Source organism: Bufo bufo, chromosome 6 (genome assembly GCF_905171765.1).
Source record: "Bufo bufo chromosome 6, aBufBuf1.1, whole genome shotgun sequence".
In the NCBI taxonomy this organism is placed as follows: Eukaryota; Metazoa; Chordata; class Amphibia; order Anura; family Bufonidae; genus Bufo; species Bufo bufo.
This window is the reverse complement of record NC_053394.1, coordinates 290,795,689-290,815,915: the sequence shown is the minus strand read 5'-3', so window position 1 is coordinate 290,815,915 and position 20,227 is coordinate 290,795,689. Positions and strand designations below refer to the sequence as shown.

Below are 20,227 nucleotides of genomic sequence, written 5' to 3'. Positions count from 1 at the left end.
GATAAAGCACCAACTTTCTGACTACATTAGGGTGTGTGGGGGGATATTAATTCTTCATTTTATTGCTGGGGGATGAAGGGGAGCAAGCTTTCTGACCACTTGGGAGGTGGAGGGGATAGCGAGCCTGATTGTGATTTTTTAGGGAGGGGGGGGGGTTGCGGGAGGATGGTGAGTCTGAACGTGATTGCTGGGGGGATTAGGGGCTGGTGATGATGGGAAACCAGCTTTCTGACAACATTGGGGGAGCCAGAAAATGAGTGGTGAGCTTGAAAATGATTGCTGGGTGAATGGGGAACAAACTTTTTGACTACTTTGGGGATTGTGGTGGGAATAGTTAGTATGAATGTGATTACTGTGTGTGTGGGGGGGAGGGTGAGATCTGGATGTGATTGCTGCGTTGGGGTGAGCTCTGATTGTTATTATTGTAGGGGTGACCAGTATATGGGGCAGCAGTGTATGGCAGACAGTGGTGTGGATGGCAGCACTCAGTCAGTTAAAATGAATGAGAACTGCTCTCCCCCACTTTCAGGCAGATTCAGATGATCAGTGAAATGCTTTATTATCCATATATATGTTGGGAAGCAATTGTTCGAAAAAGCTGGAAACTTTTTTAAAGGGTAACTGTCATATTTTTTTATTTGCTAGTTTATTAGAGCTAGGCATGTATACCTGAGTTAGTCTGTCAATGATTGTCAAAAGATCTGTAATTACCTCATAATAACAGCTTTCATTAATGTCCCCTGTCCCTTTCTACTGCTCCCGTAAAAGACAGTTGCTATGGCTTGTCTGTCTCTGGCTAAGAAGACAGATAGACAGAGGGGCGGTCCTCCACACTGCATACCTGCATTAGGCTTCAGAGTGAGGAGGCGTGTCTCTCAGTAATCTAATCTGATTGGCTGGCAGGGAGCTGCTGGCTACAGCAAGTGTGTATGGGAAGTGAGTGAAAGCAGTTTTGGCCTCAGAGAACTGGCAGAGGAGCCATCTTGAGAAGGTCCTCATATTGTAAATTAAACTAAGGAAAAAAACTCCAGGAAAACAGTGGTATGTGCTGCAGTAGTAACATATGCTAAAATAGATTTTTTTTATGAAAACATGACAGTTATCCTTTAAACTGTGCAAGTCAGGCAGAGTTGTTGAGAATTTTTAAATACCTGGTTTATGTCAAATGTTTGTGTTATATGACTTTGTATAGCATGGCATACTGAGCGCTTCAGCTTACATCCCCCCCCCCCCCCCCATCCCCGACACCTAGTACAAAAAAGGGGTGCCGACTCCTGGTATAGATTCTGCACCAAATCTAATAAATAAAAATGCTGAAACGTTAAGGGAGGAGGAGATTAAAGAGGACCTTTCATGGGTCCAGACATTATAAAATAAGTAGCAGGTTATGTAAGGCATAAAGCAGGGATCTAATAGCGATTACTATTTTTCCTGGGTATGCTAATTAATAGCATCGGAACAGGGAGGAGGAGATGCCAGGGTTTCTCAATGGGCGTCTCCTTCTCCCTGGCTGTAGCGCGGTCTAATCACAAAGGAGACCGTCACAGCCAGGGAGGAAAAAAATAATCACCTTCTCCCTGGCTGTGACGCTCTCCTTTGTGATTGGAGCGTGATTGGAGCGGCGCCCAGGAAAAATAGTAAGCGCTATTAGATCCCTGCTTTATGCCTTACATCACGTGCTACTTATTTTATAATGTCTGGACCCATGAAAGGTCCTTTTTAAAAAGAGAACTAGAATCTATACTTAGATGGTTGTCCAGGATTTTGATATTGATGGCCTGTCGTTAGGACAGGGCTGGTCTGTTTTCAGGATAGGACAGGGCCAGGCAAGATAACTGTTGTTATGTTAGCGGCGTATGCCTGCTGCTCACTTCCTCTGGTGCCACGTCACTTACTCTGCTCAGCCTATTGCTTTGCTGGCAGCTGCTGCTTTTCCCACTGCAGGTCACAGCCTGCACTTTCCCACCTTCCTCCTGCACTTCCTTTAGGATTTGCGCACCCTCCCTGCCTGTTAATGGGCCAGTGAGTGCATTCTACTTTGCCCCAGCCAATGGCTGAACACTTCAGCTTATTTAAAGCACCTTTCCCTATGGGAAGTTGCCTGAGCTTTAGGTTTTCTAGCATGCTAATACAGAGTTAAGGTGTGCTGTTCTGATTGTCTGCCCATGTACTGACCTCTGCCTGTCTACCTATTCTGACACTCTACTGCCTGAGCTGACCTTAGCTCATTTACTGTATTAACCTCTTGTCACCTGCTCTGAGCTCCGACTAGTTTCATGGATTCACACGTACTCTGCTGCACTGCCCGCCTTGGTGAGGTTTTATCCTGGACAAATGCACTATGGGAAAGAGGAGATCCTGTGACCAATAAACTGCAAGAGTTTCTATATACCTTCCGCAGAGTCTTTTAAGAACCTGGGCGTTCCATTCAGTTCTGTACCCTGACTTCTGATTGAGTTGGCCTTAAAAATAAGGCTTTAGTAGCAGCATTCTGGGATGGTCTGTCAAGTTGAATTAAGGATAAATTGGCGGGTCCTGACGCGCCAGTTACTTTAGAAGCTTTGATCCCCCTTGCCATCCATATTGATGTTCGGTCCTGAGAACATAGTAAGGAAGCAGTCCGTGAGAGAACACCTCCTCGTTTGGCATGTGGACAGGATCAGGTTGTCTGAAGAGGAAGGTCCGTGTCGGCGCTCCAACGATCTGTGTCTATATTGCAGAGCCAAATGACACTATGTCCGCACTTGTCCTCACCGAGCCTAGGGTCCGTAGGAGAGACAGCCCTAGGTGAAGACCAGCTCTGTACAACATCGACTCTACCCATATTATTTTCTTACGGTGGTACGCAGTCACCGCCGGCCCTGGGAGAGATCTTAGAAGTTCAAATAGACGGAAGACTCAGGAGTCGCTCTTGTCTCTTGATCTCTCTTGTTTTCATTGTTGCTGACAGGTTTCCACCCCTTCACAGATGCTGCTCATTATCAGTCAGGGGGCTCTTTATATGTTCCTCCTCTCACTTGTTTCCCTGCGGCTGATAGCTCTTCTGTGGAGTGCTGTGCTTGTGTGGTGGTTCTCCTGTTCCAGTTACATCTCAACGAAGTCCTTTCTCTTTTCTTGGTGTGTCTGTCCTGACTAGGCCTCAGGTAGACACTAGTTTCTTCAGTTTGGAAGGAGCCGGTTGCCTCTTTCCCTGTTCCCTAAACTGAGTGTTTGGTGCAGTGTTTCAGCTGTCTCAGGTTCCTGTCCATGTGCATTTCTACCATTGAGATTTGCACATGTTGTTAGCAGCTTAGGGGGAGAGTATCAGGGAATGCTAGGAGGTGACCTCTTTATTCCCTAGGTTTGAAGCCTAGTCTGTTGTTGTTTAGTTGTGGTTCCCTTTGGTTGTCTTTTCTTCCCCGTACTTCTTGTGACCTTATCAGACGCCAAATACCGTTAGTGTTTCCCCTGCTCTGTGTTGTCATGGATCCTGTCTCTGCACTGGTGGGTCGTATGCAGGGGTTGTCGCTGGAGGTAGCAGACCTCCGTTGCAAGGTGTCAGGCGTCTGTCTCCCCCAGTGGGGTCCAGACCTGCTCTGAACCTAAGATCGCCCCCCCCGGACCGATTTGCCGGAGAAAGAGACAACTTCGTTCGGTTCAGGAAGTCTTGCAAACTTTATTTTCGCTTACGCCTCCTCTGGGGATCGTTATTTATTTATTGAAAGGGGACCTCAATCCTGGGCCTTTTCTTTGCCGACCGGATCCCAATCCCCCTGGTCGGTGGATGATTTTTTTTAGAACCTTGGGACTTATTTATGATGACCCAGACCGAGTTTCTCTGGCTGAATCTATGTTGCGCGGCTTGCGACAGGGAAATCGGTCTGCTGAGTCCTATTGCTCTGACTTCAGGAGGTGGGCAACTGATTCTGAGTGGAATGACCCTGCCCTCCGGAGTCAGTTCTGTCAGGGGCTTTTTGAGAGACTAAAAGATGCCCTAACACTCCATAAAAATCCTGTTTCATTAGAAGCTGCCATGTCTCTTGCGGTGCGAATTGATAGACGTCTGAGGGAAAGGTGCAAGACTCCGTTCTCTCGGGACGTATTACCTGAAGGGAGATCGTTCCCCTCTGACACTCTGGGTACTAAGACACCTGAGCCCATGTTCGGAGATGAACCTATGCAATTGGGACGGGTCTCTCCAGACCCTGGTGATAAGAACTTCAGGGCTAAAAAGAGACTCTGTTTTTTTTGTGGTAAAGAGGGTCATTTTGTTAATGTTTGTCCCTATGTAAAATATCAAGGCGAGAATAAAAAAAAAAAAAAAGGAGTTACCAATAAGTTTTGTTCTCTAATTCTTGGCAGATTAGTTGGGGAATCTGAGAACATGCTCTTGTCTTTTACTGGTAGTACCCGTTTTCTCCTGCCTGCCAGGGTGGCGCTAGATTTGAAAAATATTGATGTGGAGGTATTTTTGGACAGCGGGGCAGGGGTTAACCTTGTGGATTACCAGTTTGTCCTGATGCATGGTTTTAAATCTAATGCACTGGACAAAGAGATCTCAGTGTTTGCTATTGATTCTGCCCCCCTTTCTCAAAAATCTTTGACTCACATGGTGCAGGATATCCATTTAAGGGTGGGGGATTCTCATGTTGAGGGTATTTCTTGTTTTATAATGAAGGGTCTGCCGGCTCTTCTGGTGCTAGGGTTGCCATGGTTGACCAAACATAACCCTACCATTGATTGGCAAGCGAGACAGATCAAGGGCTGGAGTGATTACTGTATGGACAACTGTCTTGTCACATCTCTTGCTGGGATATCCACTAAGATGTTACCCCCGTTTCTTTCAGATTTTTCTGATGTGTTCACTGAGAGTGTGGATCAGGAGTTGCCCCCTCATAGAGAATATAATTGCCCTGTCAATCTGATTCCCGGAGCTAAGTTGCCAAAGTCTCGGTTGTATAACCTTTCTGAACCCGAAGGAGTTGCTATGCGAAAGTATATTACTGAGAGTTTGGCAAAGGGACCCATCAGACCATCTAAGTCACCTATGGCAGCAGGGTTCTTTTTTGTAAAGAAAAAAGATGGGACATTGAGACCGTGTCTAGATTTCCGAGACTTGAATCACATCACTATCCGTGATCCTTATCCCCTTCCCCTGATCCCAGATTTGTTCAACCAGATTGTTGGAGCTAAGGTGTTTTCTAAATTAGACTTAAGAGGGGCATATAATCTGATAAGAATCAGAGAGGGGGATGAATGGAAGACAGCTTTTAATACTCCGGTGGGTCATTTTGAGAACCTGGTCATGCTTTTTGGTTTGACCAATGCCCGGCTGTATTACAACATTTTTCATCAATGCCATTTTTCATCATTTGGTGGGAAGGTTTGTTGTCGTATACCTGTATAACATATTGATTTACTCGCCCGACATGGAGAGTCATCAGGATCATTTGAGACAAGTCTTGCTGATCCTCCGGGAGAATAAGTTATATGCCAAGTTAGAAAAATGTGTGTTTGCTGTTCAAGAGATTCCTTTTCTGGGTTACCTGCTTTCCACTTCAGGCTTTCGCATGGATCCCGAAAAAGTCAGTGCGGTCTTGGAATGGGATCTGCCCGAGAATCAGAAAGCGCTTATGAGGTTTTTGGGGTTTACCAATTACTACAGAAAATGTATCTTGAATTATTCCATTGTTGTCAAACCTCTGACTGACATGACTAAGAAAGGGGTGGATTTCTCTGTCTGGTCGGAAGAGGCGTTACATGCTTTTTTCCACTATAAAGAAATGTTTTTCTTCTGCTCCCATTTTGGTGCAGCCTGATGTGTCTCAGCAATTTATTGTTGAGGTGGACGCATCAGAAGTGGGAGTTGGTGCAGTTCTGTCGCAGGGTCCTTCTCCTGGCAAATGGCGCCGTTGTGCTTTTTTTTTTCTAAAAAACTCTCTTTTGGAAATTATGATGTTGGCAATAGAGAGTTGCTGGCCATTAAGTTGGCCTTTGAGGAATGGCGTCATTGGTTACAAGGAGCGATTCATCCCATTACTGTATTTACCGATCATAAAAATCTGGCCTACCTCGAGTCGACTAAATGTTTGAACCCAAGGCAGGCTAGATGGTCTTTGTTTTTTACCAGATTTAATTTCATTGTCACTTTTCGCCCTGGGGTCAAGAATGTCAAGGCGGATGCCTTGTCGCGTAGCTTCCCTGGGGGGGGTGTGATACTGAGGATCCTGGTCCAATTTTGGCTGATAGGGTGGTTGTATCCAGGAAGTTCAGGGAGAGGCACCTGATTGCTGTCCCCCAGGGAGGTTGTTTGTTCCTTCTGAGCTTCGTCACAAGGTGTTTATAGAACATGAAAAGCGAAATGAAAAGATGAATCGCACTCACCATCCGTGTTCACGTTTCTTTATTGGTTATTGCAGAGTATATTCCAGGGGCAGACTCACATGGAGTATCAGTTTACAGCCGACGGCCGTTTCGCGGTGCGACCACTTCCTCCGGCTGTTTGAATTTCACTTTTCATTGTATTTTGTTCAATCCTCGCACCCCGCTTTCTTGGATGGTCGGAGGAGGCCACGACTGTGTTCCTTGATATTCCAGGTGGGAGGACGGTGCCCTCAGTACCTCTTGTTACATGTGTTTATAGAACATCTTGATACTGTCCTTGCTGGACACCCTGGGAGCAGATCCATGGTTGATCTTATTTCTCTGAGATTCTGGTGGCCGGGTTTACTTAAGAGTGTTGAGGGCTATGTGGCAGCTTGTGAGACCTGTGCACGTGCCAAGGTGACTCATACTCGGCCCTCAGGATCTCTTCTTCCTTTGTTCACCCCCCCCGTCCCTGGACACACTTGTCTATGGACTCTATCACCGATTTGCCCAGTTCTTCGGGGATGACGGTGATTTTGGTGGTGGTCGACCGCTTCAGTAAGATGGCACACTTCATTCCCTTTTCTGGTTTACCCAATGCCAAAACTCTGGCTCGGACATTTGTTGATAACATTGTGAAATTACACGGCATTCCCTCTGATGTGGTGTCTGATAGAGGGACTCCATTTGTGTCCAGATTCTGGAAGGCTTTCTGTACTCGCCTGGGGATTCGTTTGTCCTTCTCTTTGGCTTTTCACCCTCAGTTGATATGGAGACATATTTGAGGTGTTTTGTTGCTGAGAATCAGGAGGAGTGGTCCTCATTTTTGTCTTTGGCTGAATTTGCTTTGAATAATCGTCGTCAGGATTCCACTGATAAATCTCTATTTTTTGGTGCATATGGGTTTCACCCCTCAGTTTGGTACGTTCTCTGGGAATAGTTCCTCTGGTATACCTGATGAGGAGAGCTTTGCTTCTTCCTTATCATCTATCTGGCAGAAAATTCTAATCAATTTAAAAAAGATGGGCGATAGGTATAAACGTATGGCTGACAAGAAACCTGTGTCTGGTCCGGACCTGAATGTGCGTGATTTGGTGTGGTTGTCCACTAAGAACATTAAGTTGAAGGTGCCATCCTGGAAGTTAGGTCCAAGATTTATTGGTCCATACAAGATCTCTGCCATTATTAACCCGGTTTCTTTCCGCCTTGAACTTCCGCAAGCTTGGAAGATCCATAATGTCTTCCATAAATCTTTGTAAAAGAGTTATGTGGAACCTGCTGTACCATCTTCCTTGCAACCTCCACCTGCCTTGGTTGACGGGAATCTGGAGTTTCAAATTTCCAGAGTTGTTGACTCTCGTGTCCTTTAGGGTTCCTCAATACCTCGTTCATTGGAAGGATTACGGTCCGGAGGAGAGAATGTGGGCTTCTGAAGGCCTTTCACAGAGCCCACCATGATAAAGTTGGTCCTGGGTGCCCGGAGGTCACCCGTAGAAGGGGGGGGGGGGGGGACTGTCACCGCCGGCCCTGGGAGAAATCTTAGAAGTTCAAATAGACGGAAGACTCAGGAGTCTATCTGACAGATCTCTCTTGTTTTTATTGTTGCTGACAGGTTTCCACCCCTTCGCCGATGCTGCTCATTATCAGTCAGGGGGCTCTTTATATGTTCCGTCTCTCACTTGTTACAATGCGGCTGATTGCTCTTCTGTGGAGTGCTCTGCTTGTGTGGTGGTTCTCCTGTTCCAGTTACATCTAAAGCTAAGTCCTTTCCCTTTTCTTGGTGTGTCTGTCCTGACTAGGCCTCAGGGAGACACTAGCTCCTTCAGTTTGGAAGGAGCCAGTTGCCTCTTTCCCTGTTCCCTAAGCTGAGGGTTTGGTGCAGTGTTTCAGTAGTCTCAGGTTCCTGTGCATGTGCATTTCTACCATTGAGATTTGCACATGTTGTTAGCAGCTATGGGAGAGTATCAGGAAATTCTAGGAGGTGACCTCTTTATTCCCTAGGTTTGGGGCCTAGTCTGTTTAGTTGTGGTTCCCTTTGGTTGCCTTTCCTTCTCTGTACTTCCCATGACAATTAGACTCTGTCTCGGAAGGAAATCAGGCCTTGGTGAACCAGTACTGACTTTCGGTGCAGCATCATGTGAAGCTCTTGTTGGTGACCTGTGCAGCCAAAGAGAGGAAAACTGTTTCTAAAACTGGCGATGGCACAACGAGTATTTAGTCTTTCCCTTTGGCCTTAACAATGCTCCAACAGTCTTCCAAGACTACACAATTTTTGGTGGACACATCCTTCCTGGGAGCTGGAGCTGTTCTAACTCAGAAGAGTACTGGCAAGACAGTCACATGTGGCTACTTTTCCAAAGCATTCTCTGCAGCAGAGCAGAATAACACAGTCGGAGACAGAGTGCTAAGGCCTCTTTACACGAGTAGATAATTGATTTGATCGAGCGACGAATGAGTCGTTATCCGAGTCATTAACGTTCGAATGATAACCCTTTACATGTGCAGAGTATCATGCATGTGCGGTCGTTTAATAGATCATTTGTCAAGCAAACTCTACCTGAATGATAAACAATGATTTAGGTATCTACAGCGCAAGAACAGCAAACTAAACGATTATTGTTTGTGGTTCGATCGTTAAATGCTTTTACACTACTCGATAATTGATCAGTTTGGATATTACGATTTTTCAAACAATTATCAATTAGCGCAAAAGGGCTTTTAATGGCCTTCAAGCTGGCCTTGGAAGAGCGACGTTATCTTCTGGAGGGTGCTAATCATCCAGTTATTTTTTACTCTGATCATAAAAACCCATTGACTGCAATAGGATCCAGCGATGATTTAGCCACTTTTCCAGCATGAGTGCCGGCTTAGGCCGGACAGAAAACAATGCATGCAGGACTTTTTGTCCAGCCAAACCCAACCCTTATGCTGGAAAGCGGCTGGATCACCACTGGATCCCATTATAGTCAATTGGGTCCGGAGATGCACGACTGTGTCAACAAATGAAGGATCAGGTGAACTCGGACAGGCTGTTCCTCTGCCAGAACAGCCTGCTGGATCAGTTAAGCGCAGGTGTGAATGAGCCCTAAATTTTTCATTGAGCAAATCTTCTGTCTTCATGTATTCCCTCTGCACATCATGTCTGATAGGGAAGTTCAGTCTGCTACTTAGCTTTGGGGAGCACTGTGCAAGCTTCTGGATGTCAAATAGGAATTTTCTCCTGTGTACCATTCACAGACAGTTGTGCAAATTGAGTGCATTAATTAAATTTTAACCACTTTACCAATGTACAGGGTGGGCCATTTATATGGATACACCTTAATAAAATGGGAATGGTTGGTGATATTAACTTCCTGTTTCTGGCACATTAGTATATGTGAGGGGGGAAACTTTTCAAGATGGGTGGTGACCATGGCGGCCATTTTGAAGTCGGCCATTTTGAATCCAACTTTTGTTTTTTCAATAGGAAGAGGGTCATGTGACACATCAAACTTATTGGGAATTTCACAAGAAAAACAATGGTGTGCTTGGTTTTAACGTAACTTTATTCTTTCATGAGTTATTTACAAGTTTCTGACCACTTATAAAATGTGTTCAATGTGCTGCCCATTGTGTTGGATTGTCAATGCAACCCTCTTCTCCCACTCTTCACACACTGATAGCAACACCGCAGGAGAAATGCTAGCACAGGCTTCCAGTATCCGTAGTTTCAGGTGCTGCACATCTCGTATCTTCACAGCATAGACAATTGCCTTCAGATGACCCCAAAGATAAAAGTCTAAGGGGGTCAGATCGGGAGACCTTGGGGGCCATTCAACTGGCCCACGACGACCAATCCACTTTCCAGGAAACTGTTCATCTAGGAATGCTCGGACCTGACACCCATAATGTGGTGGTGGGTGCACCATCTTGCTGGAAAAACTCAGCTTCAGTGCATAAAGAGGGAAACACATCATCATGTAGCAATTTCGCATATCCAGTGACCCCCTTAGACTTTTATCTTTGGGGTCATCTGAAGGCAATTGTCTATGCTGTGAAGATACGAGATGTGCAGCACCTGAAACTACGGATACTGGAAGCCTGTGCTAGCATTTCTCCTGCGGTGTTGCTATCAGTGTGTGAAGAGTGGGAGAAGAGGGTTGCATTGACAATCCAACACAATGTGCAGCACATTGAACACATTTTATAAGTGGTCAGAAACTTGTAAATAACTCATGAAAGAATAAAGTTACGTTAAAACCAAGCACACCATTGTTTTTCTTGTGAAATTCCCAATAAGTTTGATGTGTCACATGACCCTCTTCCTATTGAAAAAACAAAAGTTGGATTCAAAATGGCCAACTTCAAAATGGCCGCCATGGTCACCACCCATCTTGAAAAGTTTCCCCCCTCACATATACTAATGTGCCACAAACAGGAAGTTAATATCACCAACCATTCCCATTTTATTAAGGTGTATCCATATAAATGGCCCACCCTGTACATCAAGATGACTGGGCTGCTTTGCTTCCATGGGAGGAGTTTTCTTATATATATATATATATATATATATATATATATATATATATATATACATACATACAGTCAGGTCCATAAATATTGGGACATCGACACAATTCTAACATTTTTGGCTCTATACACCACCACAATGGATTTTAAATTAAACAAACAAGATGTGCTTTAACTGCAGACTGTCAGCTTTAATTTGAGGGTATTTACATCCAAATCAGGTGAACAGTGTAGGAATTACAACAGTTTGCATATGTGCCTTACAATTGTTAAGGAACCAAAAGTAATGGGACAGAATAATAATCATAAATCAAACTTTCACTTTTTAATACTTGGTTGCAAATCCTTTGCAGTCAATTACAGCCAGAAATCTGGTACCAATAGACATCACCAGACGCTGGGTTTCATCCCTGGTGATGCTCTGCCAGGCCTCTACTGCAACTGTCTTCAGTTCCTGCTTGTTCTTGGGGCATTTTCCCTTCAGTTTTGTCTTCAGCAAGTGAAATGCATGCTCAATCCGATTCAGGTCAGGTGATTGACTTGGCCATTGCATAAAATTCAACTTCTTTCCCTTAAAAAACTCTTTTTTTGCTTTTGCAGTATGCTTTGGGTCATTGTCCATGTGCACTGGGAAGTGCCGTCCAATGAGTTCTGAAGCATTTGGCTGAATATGAGAAGATAATATTGCCGAAACACTTCAGAATTCATCCTGCTGCTTTTGTCAGAAGTCACATCATCAATAAATACAAGAGAACCACTTCCATTGGCAGTGATACATGCCCACGCCATGACACTACCACCACTATGCTTCACTGATGAGGTGGTATGCTTAGGATCATGAGCAGTTTCTTTCCTTCTCTATACTCTTCTCTTCCCATCACTCTAGTACAAGTTGATCTTGGTCTCATCTGTCCATAGGCTGTTGTTACAGAACTGTGAAGGCTTTTTTAGATGTTGTTTGGCAAACTCCAATCTGGCCTTTCTGTTTTTGAGGCTCACCAATGGTTTACATCTTGTGGTGAACCCTCTGTATTCACTCTGGTGAAGTCTTCTCTTGATTGTTGACTTTGACACACATACACCTACCTCCTGGAGAGTGTTCTTGATCTGGCAAACTGTTGTGAAGGGTGTTTTCTTCACCAGGGAAAGAATTCTTCGGTCATCCACCACAGTTGTTTTCCGTGGTTCTCCGGGTGTTTTGGTGTTACTAAGCTCACCGGTGCATTCCTTCTTTTTAAGAATGTTCCAAACAGTTGTTTTGGCCACGCCTAATGTTTTTGCTATCTCTCTGATTGGTTTGTTTTGTTTTTTCAGCCTAATGATGGCTTGCTTCACTGATAGTGACAGCTCTTTGGATCTCATCTTGAGAGTTGACAGCAACAGATTCCAAATGCAAATAGCACACTTGAAATGAACTCTGGACCTTTTATCTGCTTATTGTAATTGGGATAATGAGGGAATAACACACACCTGGCCATGGAACAGCTGAGAAGCCAATTGTCCCATTACTTTTGGTTCCTTAACAAGTGGGAGGCACATATGCAAACTGTTGTAATTCCTACACCATTCACCTGATTTGGATGTAAATACCCTCAAATTAAAGCTGGACGGTCTGCAAGTAAAAAATACATATTGTTCGTTTCATTTTAAATCCATTGTGGTGGTGTATAGAGCCAAAAATGTTACAATTGTGTCGATGTCCCAATATTTATGGAGCTGACTGTATATATATATATATATATATATATATATATATATATATACCGTATGTTATAATAACCATGCTGCTGAATCTATGGGGAAGTTTGTCATTGTGTATGGTCGCCAACTTAGAGTCCCTTTTCTGTTTCTTCTGGAGTGTTGGCAGCTAATTCCAGATTTGGCAGGCGATCAAAGTTTCTCTTGTGAAGACCACTGTTCAATTCTCTCCTGGTGACAAATTCTGGCTATTCTCTAAGAACATCAGACTCAGAGTAACCTCATACAAACTGGCCCCTTGTTTCCTTGGTCCCTTTGAAGTGATTAAAAAATTGAACCCAGTCAGTTACAAATTACGTCTTTCTGCCTCTCTACAGATACCTAATTTAATTCATGTCTCTCTACTCAAACCTGTAATCTTCAATCGCTCTTCCGGAGGTTCATCTTCTGCTGTCTCCCCAGTCAGTTGAAGAAATTTGTAAGAAGTAAAGGACATCTTGGACAACAAAAGGATCAGAGGCAACACTTTTTTTTCCTGGTGGACTGGAAGGGCTTTGGTCCTGAGGAGAGATCCTGGGAGCCTTTGGAGAACATTGATGCCCGAGGTTCATCTAAAGAAGTTTTAAAAAAAGTCTAGTCCAAAGAAGAGGGGGCATGGTGGGGGTACTGTTATGCTAGTGACCTGTGCCTTCTCCTGCTCCCTCAGGCCAACACAAGTGCCGCGTTACTCTACCTCCTGCACTGCGCTTAGGCTCTTAAAGGGCCAGTGTGCATGTTTCCTAGTTTGCACCATCCAAAGGCTAGACACTTTAGGGTGCCTGAGCGTTAGGTTTTCTAGTGTGCTAGTACCAAGAGTTGTTCTGTTTGTCTGCTTGTGTATTGCCCTCTGCGTCTCTACCGATTCCTACGTTCTGCTGCCTGATCTGACCTTAGCCTGTTTACTGTATTGACCCTATGCTGCCTCCTTTGGCCTCGTACTAGTTTCACAGATTTCCATGTACTCTGCACTCCCTAATTTCGTCCTGTTTCCCCAGTGGGTCAGCTGCCAACCAGACCGGGACTATTCGAAGAGGTAGCGGTCTGGTGGCTCCCCTGCAGCGAAGACCAGATCCTTTTATAAGGGTTAAAGGGTGAAAACCAGAGGACCACCAGGATAACGTCCTTAGGTCTATTGCAAAGTCAAACAGGGTGGTTGATGCAGTGGTTCCACACCCACTGCCCGAAACAACTGTGCAGAAACCTGGCCCTGTCAATCAAGAAAGAGGTGGGGGCCCTGCTCAGCATGAGCTGCAGTACTGGAAGAGGACAGCTTTGTCTACTTTGTAGTATACTGGGTTTCACATTGCAGGGCTGCTCCAATTGAAGTCAACCTCTGGAAATGCGGATGTGTCATTGTGACTGAACTCTTCAAATTAGGGAAGGATCTCATGGCTTGCTCCAGAAAATCAAATGCCATCCACATGACCCTTTTATCTGACCTAGTAATTGAGGCATAGGGAGAACCTCCTACTGGCTTAGTTTTATTAAACTAGTTTTATTCCTAACCAATTGCTTAAAGGGAACCTTTAAAGTCAAACTTCAGGGGAGAAGAGTCCAGTACATGAGGCACCTGAACACTGCGCTGATGAAGCCGAGAATGACGCACCTCGCTTCACTGCCCACGCATTGCTCAGCGAGGGCATGTGCAGTGGGGAAAGGTGTACCATTGCCACTGGAAAAGAGTTTGATTTTCATTTACTATTCTTTGCGGGGACACATGGGATTGCAATGGTCAAAACCAGCTGTGTAACAGCATGCTGGTGGTTTAGTGGCCCCAAATCAGGTGACAGGTTTCCTTTAAAAGCCATATCTGCCTTTGCGACCAATTAGTTTATTTGCTTCAGTACATCTCACGAAAAATGAAGCCACTTTGATTTAAAAAAAAATAATCCTGGATATATTTGTCTCCATAGTTACAGACAACAAATAAACCTTGTGTAGTCTGAACCAGTCACGCTCCCTTTCCCCTGTGCCCTATTCTTTTCTAACTTACATTTGGTATGACATGTCAAAGGTTTGCTTTTATGGAGGTCAGGTGCCCACCCCTCTCTCAACTTCAAAAGGATCCCCAGGGGCTCTTCTGAGTTATTGTTTAGCTATTAGCACATGCAGTGTCGGACTGGGGTACCTAGGGTCCACCAGTAAAATGTATTTTGGGGGCCCACCGTATGGATACATTCAAATATAATAAATAATTCAACAAGTTTTTCATATGAACATAAGCTGGTGGAGGTGCTGTACATTGAATATATGTATGTAGTGCAGTAAGTGTACTGTGTTATGTGCCACTTGTGCAGGGGGTGGGAGACTAGGGGCCCAACTTGCTCAGGGGCCCACCGGGGAATTCCCCTGTACCCCTGTGGGCCAGTCCGAGCCTGAGCACATGTATGCATTATATTCATTTCAGCTCTGTAGGAGTGGCATTATCAGATAGGTCTTTGGAGACAAAGGGATCAGTAATGGCGGATTGAAACCAAGGTCCTTGCTTCTAGCAGTCAAACGTTTTACAAACATCGGAGATACACTTTAAAAATCAAGTGCCTGCCATACCACAGATAGCCAGCAGGTGGTAGTGGAAAGCCAAACACCTTTTCCAGTGGTTTTTTCGTTATAGACACTGTGCAGGCCCCATGATGTTGAAATGTCAGACCATTTTGTTTCTTCAGCTGTCATCAGGAAGAAAGATATTCTGAGACATGAATTCACAGTTGAGAAATAGAGAAATGATGGTGATCATGACTTGTTCACGTTGTCGCACTGCCATTTAAATAATGTGCACTGCTTTAGTAGAAAGAAACTGCAGGACGGAATAATTTTTTGCATCCGCTGTACGATCCCCCATTAGGCCTGCCATCAACGACTCCAGCTTAGCTGCAGTGTCTTAAGCAATAAGCAGCCATAGACACACTTGGCTCTGCTGTTCCTCTGCACTCCTTCATTCAACAAGCTGAGAGTGCAGCAACAGTCAGTGGCTTATATCCTGCAGAAATAAAGGATTGGACATGTCGAAATCCAACATGCTCCATCTTTCTTTCCCATGACATCTGCAGTCGAGGGGGAGCCGTGAGGCCTCCTTATGCATTAAATAGATTGCTGAACCTGCCAGGGTTCTACCACTGTGTACTAATATGTATTGCCAACCTCACGGAGTCTGGGGTAGACCGAAATAATTTCTCATCACAGGCTTGTCTTTGTCACGATTAGTGTGTGTGTGTGGGGGGGGGGGGGGGGGGGGGGCGACTCCACACTGAACACAGGAGGGAAGGGGAAGAGTAACTGGGCCTGGAAACTAGGAAGAAACAGGTCACCTCCTAGACAACCCTAATCCGGGCCCTGACTACCTATCAATATGAATAGACCTAGAAGGTAGGAATATTCATAAGCAGGATACCTAGGCCCTGATTTCCCTATAAGGCCCTGGAATAAGCATAGGACCAGAGACAACCCATTCCTCCCCAGATGGATGAATGGAAGTCTCTGTCTCAGGCCCAGATACAACAACAGGGAATATAACGAATACAAACAAACAGGACACTCAACTTCTGTAGAGATGGAAGAACAGGAACACCAGAGAGGATCTCACACCAGCTCAGCCAAACCCAAATAAAGCTATCAACTGCATAGTCAGAAGGGTAGAAGTGATGACCACTGAGCAACAGCTGAGAAAAGGGAAGTGGTCATTAACCCTATCAACACTGAATCAAGAGAAATCAAGGAGGCTGTTAGATTCCTCCACGCTCAGCCAATCTCCTTGATTTCCTGACATCAGTCACCTGAGGGACCATGACAGTCTTTTGCTGATCTGGTTAGCCAAGTTAACTGTGGCATCTAAGTGGTTAAAAAGAAGGGTGCTAAGTCTCTGACCCCATCGGCCCCAATTCCCCTACCTCTGTGATGCAACTGCATGGTGCCAAGGGGTTGCTATGGCAGCCAGGGGCCTAACAATGGCCTGCTGGCCTGCTATGTACCGATGCCTTTGGCAGGACCTAATGGGGGAATATGTCATTTGCTGTAGCAGATAATACACTGAAATGCAGAAGCGTAAGAGGATCGTAGGTTCAAGTCCTCCTTCAGATACCTTTATTTCTTAAAAAAAAAAAGCTTTGTCTGTAATAACCCATACAATAAAATGAACACATAATTTGTCCTATACAGTGAACATTGTAAAAAAATATATAATATATTGGGGCCGCCAGCCGGTTGAGCATCCCTCCTCTACAGTATTGCAGGTCCGCCTACTTCTGTTGTCCCTGCCTACTTGTGTTGCCCTGCCTTCTGTCAGTATGGACACTCCTACAGCATGGGGCCACTTTTAGGTTTGTTTTTTTCCAGGCCTGCTTTAGGTTTCCAGTCCACTCATGAATGAAACCTACAATATGCCATGAATGCCTCAATCAGTGTCAGGCCGTGCATTTATGGGTTGGGCTTATGAAAGCGCTGCCCATTTTCAGAGGGGGACAGGACTTCAGGACTGTTGGCAACTATGAAAATAGGCTGTGTTTAACCAATATGTAGGAAACAGGACTATATGCAGTAATATTACTGTATACTAATTTAATAATATTAAAGGGCCCCTCACACAAGTTATACTTACCTCGCTCCCCTGCACCTGCATCGCTTCTGATGCTCGCACGGCTGTTGCTACATTGGGGGTGATGCTAGGGGGCTCATTCCCGTCGCGGCCTGCTGTTGGCTGCCCACCGGGGGATGTGTTGATTCGCGCGACGGGGAGATGCAGCGGCATCAGAAGCGATGCAGATGCCAGGGAGCGAGGTAAGTATAACCTGTGTGAAGGGCCAAGGAATTTGGGGGGCATTGTAGGGGTTGGATACTGTCTTACTTTGTTTAGCACCACCCCCTGTCAGGCAAGGCATTCTCCTCAAAACACACGGATCCTGAAATGGCTGCTGATGGAGGGTCATGTGACAGGAACTAGCGCATGTGTGAGGAGGCTGATGGATGGGTGTGATCACATGACGCTCCGTCAGCAGCCGTTTCAAGATGGGAGCTCCTGCCGTTCGAGGAGAATGCTCTCCCCTGACAAGGGGGCGGTGCTTAACAAAATAAAACACTGGCGCAAAAACTTTGCTGTAACCCTTTTTAATAACCTTCATATAGTCCCATTTCCTACACACTGGTTAAAATAAACTTAAAGCAGTCAACCCCTTTAAGTGAGACTGGATTCAGATAGCGATGTGACGTGGTATCAGGAAATACATCTGCCATTTGTATTATAATCTTTTTCCATTTATCTAAAACCATGAACTTTAAAAATGCCAGGAGATCCGGCACTACAGAGCGGAGCGAGCCGCGGCTTACATCAGTTAGTATACATCTATTTATATGCACCACTGACGTGTATACAGCCTCTCTGCAGTGAGTGGCGGTGATATATCATTGCCTCCTTCTCTCTGCGTATGTCACACTAAGGCAAAGGATCTGTGGTGTTCATTCTCTTCCCAGCGTGGTCAGTTCTCCATTCTGTCTGCTTCTGATACAGGTCCATTCATGATTCTCTCTTTCTCTATATTCCATTCATACTTTGTTCTCCCTCCCTCCTTCTCTCTCGCTCTCTTCTCTGCGTCTCCATTCATACAGCGCACTCCCTCCCACACATTCTGCGTTTTCTGAATGTTAATGACTGTGCTGATGCTGAGGGTCACAGACGCATGGAGACGTGATCTCCAAGCAGTATGGGGGTGCACGCAGCCTTAACCCTCTGCTGCTTGATGAATGCACAATGATTGCAGAGGGCTGGTCATTGTACGTCCTCTTATTCTAGTGTTCTGTTATACATAGAATTACTGCAAATAATACTGCCCAAACTCATATCACTGTCTATATACCCTGAAGATCTATTCACCATCAAGCAATTAGTCACCTTTACAGAGTATCTTACATGTTTTCATTTACTCCACATAACCTCCCTATATATCCCCCTATTACTTCATATACCATCTCCCTATATTTCCTCCTATTACTCCATAAAACCTCTCCCTATATCTCCTCCTATTACTCCATATACCATCTCCCTATATCTCCTCCTATTACTCCATAAAACCTCTCCCTATATCTCCTCCTATTACTCCATATAACCTCTCCCTATATCTCCTCCTATTACTCCATATAACCTCTCCCTATATATCCTCCTATTACTCCATACAACATCTCCCTATATCTCCTCCTATTACTCCATATAACCTCTCCCTATATCTCCTCTTATTACTCCATATAACCTCCTCTATATCTCCTCCTATTACTCCATATAACCTCTCCTTATATCTCCTCCTATTACTCCATATAACCTCTCCCTATATCTCCTCCTATTACTACATATATCCTCTCCCTATATCTCCTCCTATTACTCCATATAACCTCTCCCTATATCTCCTCCTATTACTACATATATCCTCTCCCTATATCTCCTCCTATTACTCCATATAACCTCCCCTATATCTCCTCCTCCTACTCCATATATCCTCTCCCTATATCTCCTCTTATTACTCCATATAACCTCTCCCTATATCTCCTCCTATTATTCCTTATAACCTCTCCCTATATCTCCTCCTATTACTCCATATAACCTCCCCTATATCTCCTCCTCCTACTCCATATATCCTCTCCCTATATCTCCTCTTATTACTCCATATAACCTCTCCCTATATCTCCTCCTATTATTCCTTATAACCTTTCACTATATCTCTTCCTATTACTCCATATAACTTCTCCCTATATCTCCTCCTATTACTCCATATAACCTCTCCCTATATCTCCTCCTATTATTCCTTATAACCTTTCACTATATCTCTTCTTATTACTCCATATAACTTCTCCCTATATCTCCTCTTATTACTCCATATCACCTCTCCCTATATCTCCTCTTATTACTGCATATAACCTCTCCCTATATCTCCTCCTTTTACTCCATATAACCTCTCCCTATATCTCCTCCTATTACTCCATATAACCTCTCCTTATATCTCCCCCAATAGCATAACCATAATGACTGGGCCCCACAACACATTTTTTTATGAGGTACTCCCCCCCCCAAACAACTTCTTTGCAACCCCCTCCTCCTGTGCATCCCGCACTCCTGTGACTATGTGGCTAGTCAAGATCTTTCTTTGACCAGTCCAGGCAGCCGCTCAGTCCATTTCCTACACGTATATACTGTATCTTATGTCAATGTATATACTGTCACTGTATATAATGTCATTGTATAATACTGTTGAGGGGGCCCTGACAATAAAATCTTTTAGTCCTCCTCCTGGGTGGGCCCCTGAGTTTGAGTCCCGTAGCAACCGCATCCCTTGCTTCCACTATAGCTACGCCCATGATCTTCACCTATTACTCCATATAACCTCCCCCTATATCTCCTATTAATATAATCTTTCCCTATATGTCCCTCTATTACTCCAAATACTCTCAGCTTAGCTTGGGCGATGTTTTTAGATTTTGCCTTGTACTATCTTATCAGCCCCATAATTCATTCTAGTGATGTAGACCTTCACCACAAGTAGCCTAATTACTGCTGCTCGTTCCTTGCACGATTTGCTTACGAATTAGAGATGTTTTCTTTCAATTTTTCATCATGAAGAGATTGACCAAAAAATCATGGTTTGCTGTTACTAGTATA

The 20,227-nt window shown here is 44.6% G+C and overlaps 1 protein-coding gene across 5 annotated transcripts in view; it reads left to right on the top strand.

Moving 5' to 3' along the window:
* The window catches only part of HDAC5 (histone deacetylase 5), an 85,354-nt gene that overhangs the window by 14,653 nt on the left and 50,474 nt on the right, over window positions 1-20,227 (top strand). Inside the window, exon 2 of one of the 5 annotated variants that reach the window (XM_040438822.1) lies at window positions 13,015-13,209. The exons of the other annotated variants lie outside the window; for them this stretch is intronic. The gene's annotated coding sequence lies outside the window, so the exon portion shown is untranslated. The remainder of the gene's footprint in view (window positions 1-13,014; window positions 13,210-20,227) is intronic. 5 annotated transcript variants of the gene reach the window in all.